At 48.6% G+C, this 3,173-nt stretch overlaps 1 non-coding gene across 1 annotated transcript; it reads left to right on the top strand.

Moving 5' to 3' along the window:
• Positions 1–2,486: 2,486 nt before the first annotated feature.
• Positions 2,487–2,568, top strand: trnal-uag (transfer RNA leucine (anticodon UAG)). The gene has a single exon. It is a non-coding gene; the product is annotated as a tRNA-Leu (tRNA).
• The last annotated feature ends 605 nt before the right edge of the window (positions 2,569–3,173 follow it).

Genomic DNA, 3,173 nt, shown 5'->3' with positions numbered 1-3,173 from the left:
ATATTGTCGTGGATAGCATGTTTAGCGAGGTGGTCACACCGCAGGCAAATGTAGCAAAGGCAGAAAGGGAATGGGTGACCACCAGGCAGAGTAGAGGATGGCAGGTAGTACAGGAGTTCCCTCTGGCCATCCCCCTCTCTAACTGATATACTGCTTTGGATATTTTTGGGGGAGATGGCTCAGGGAAAAGCAGCAAGAGCCAAGTTCATGGCACCATAGTTGGCTCTGCAGCACAGGAGGGGAGGAAGAAGAGTGGCACGGCGATAGTGATAGTGGATTCAATCATAAGGGGAACAGACAGGCGGTTCTGCGGCCGCAAAAAGACTCCAGGATGGTAATTTACCTTCCTGTTACTAGGGGCAAGGATGTCTCTGAGCAGCTGCAGGGTATTCTGAGGGGGGAGTGCAAGCAGCCAGTTGTCTTGGTACATATCAGTATCAAAGACACAGGTAAAAAAAATACAGGGTCCTACAACCTGAATATAGGGAGTTAGGACGAAAATGAAAATGTAGGACGTCAAAGGTAGTAATCTCAGGATTACTGCCAGTGCCAAGTGGTAGCGAGAACAGAAATAGCAGAATATACCAGATGAATACGTGGCTGGAGAAATGGTGTATGGGGGAGGGCTTCAGATTCCTGGGACATTGGGACCTGTTCTGGGGAAGGTGGGACCAGTACAAACTGGGCAGGTTGCATCTGGGCAGAACTTTTCGAAACCCTCCCTTCCTCCCCTTTCCCACTCATCACTTCCCACCTTCAGCATTGCTCTTTAATCCAAGCCCCTCCTTTCCCATTTTCCACCTCGCTCTTTCCCCTCATACCAAACTTCACCATTCAAAACATCCGCACCCCCTCCGGCTACCTTCCAAACCTCTTCTTTTCTCCATTCCAAACTCCTCACCCCTCATCGACAAAATCTTCCTTTCTCCTTATTATCCATCCCTTCTCCTCCATCCACATCCATCACTTCCCCTCAATCCACATCCCTCCCTTTCCCTGCATGTAGATCCCTCCCTTCCAACCTTCTGCACCTCCACTCTCCCTCCTGCCACACCGCTCCCTTCAGCTCCTCCACAACCCTCTCTACGCCTTTCAATAATCCTACTTTCCCTCATCCAAACCCTGCCATTTATGTCCTTGCACATCCAAACTACTGACAACCACTTTCTCCTCCTTCCAAATACTATCCTTCCACTTCTTCTAAATCCCAAATTTCCACTCATTCCACATTCCTCCCTTCCACTTCGTCCATATTCCTTTCTACCGTCCACTACGTTCCTGTAAACCCTACCTGTGCGTATTCCAATTCGGAGGATATCCCCTCCTATCCTCATTTCGGACCACGTTATCACATTACATTATGTCCGATACTTTGTGTTATTTTTATCGGTCTGTGTTGTAGACGAACCCTTTCTCTCCAACAAAAGGGCTGCGGAACGAATGTGGTAGACAAGACAATCATATATGAAAGTATAGCTCTGATCCCAGATCCTGGCTCCTGGTCAGCAGTGCTAATCAGCAGAAATGATTTGTGCAAAGGCATCAGCGTTGCTTGGAACGTTATCCTTGTTTCAACCCTCATAAAGCGGGCTGAACCTATCAGGATTCCCTGGTCCCGAGGATATGAAGCAACTTCTGAGCACCGAGGATGTGAAGTAGCGTCTGGACCCAGATGTGAACTGGTCTCTGGAATACCAGGATGTAAACCACTGTCGGTAGCCGAGGATGTGAGACTGCACCTTGGCTCTGAGGATGTGATCAAGATTTATGGGCTATGAGATTGTGAAGCAGTGTCTGAGCCCCGAGGATGGGCAGCAGTGTCTCGGCTCCGAGGATGTGACACAGTGTCTGGGGCCGGACGGTGTCAGCCAGTTTCTTACTCAGTTTCAGTGAACCTTCGACAAATGTCTGAGAAACTGGGACTTTGCACTGTGCGAACCAAGGCTTTTACATTCCATTTATAAACATTGGGTCCCTAAAGGGAACACTGAAGAAGAGAAGGAAATTGTTCCTCTCCCCGCTGAACCTCCCTGGTGCCCCTCCTTTTTCCCTCCAATTTCCATCACGCAGGCCCGCGTCTGGTCCTCGACCGCAGGCGATCTGCCTGTGGAGGCACAATAGGCCGCAGTGTCTCCACTCCACTGTTAAACTGTGCTCTGAGGCCAAGTTCCAGATGAGCCTCGGACTGAGGGGCTGCAAAACTGTGACTCATCCAATTCTGAGGACTTTTCTGCTTTGAGCAAACAGAGTAAGACAGAAATGTAACCAATACCCAAGTACAGCCCACCACCCCGCCCCCATTATGGTTTTCGGAATACTGGGACTCAGATGCAAGATTCTTTCACGTGTTGGAATGATGGAAACACAGCTATCCTGTAATACAGTAACGATGAGGGTGGAATTCAGACCAATGCGTGCAGAGGTCAATAGATTCGCGGTCCAACTACTTTAAACCCTCAGCCATCTAAAACAGTGTGCGCTTATGTGGTAGCATGGCCGAGTGGTCTAAGGCGCTGGATTTAGGCTCCAGTCCCGTTAGGGGCATGGGTTCGAATCCCACTGCTGCCACTGTTTTGTGAGGTTACCTGAGAAGCTCGTGAAGAACAAATGCCGCAGTTGAGCCAAGCCTCCTACACTGCGTTTCGTCAAAAGAATCCTTCTTTCACGAGTAATAAAAGCAGAAAGTTCTGGAAATACTCAGCAGGTCAGGCAGCATCTGGAGAGATCGGTGCAGAGTTAACATTTCAAGTCCCTGACCTTCTGAAGAAACGTCACAGATCTGAAACGTTACTCTGCTTCTCACACAGACTTACAAACACATGAGTTAGGAGCAGGAGTGGCCACTCGGCCCATCGAGCCTGCTCGCCATTCAATAAGTTCATTGCTAAACTGCTTACTCCACATTTCCACCTACCCCCGGTAACCTTTCACCCACTTGCTTATCAAGAATCTATCTTCCTCTGTCTTAAAAATATTCAAAGGCTTTTCTTCCATCGCCTTTTGAGGAAGAGAATTCCAAAAACTCACGATCCTCTGAAAGAAAAACAAATCTCCTCATCTCTGTCTGAAATGGACGACCCCTGATCTTTAAGCAGTGATCCCTAGCTCTAGATTATCTCACAAAGGGAAACATCCTTTCCACATCCACCCTGTCAAGACCCCTCAGGATCTTA

Source organism: Heterodontus francisci, chromosome 45 (assembly GCF_036365525.1).
Source record: "Heterodontus francisci isolate sHetFra1 chromosome 45, sHetFra1.hap1, whole genome shotgun sequence".
Taxonomy (NCBI): Eukaryota; Metazoa; Chordata; class Chondrichthyes; order Heterodontiformes; family Heterodontidae; genus Heterodontus; species Heterodontus francisci.
The sequence above is the reverse complement of the archived record's forward strand: the minus strand, read 5'-3'. Positions and strand labels throughout refer to the sequence as shown.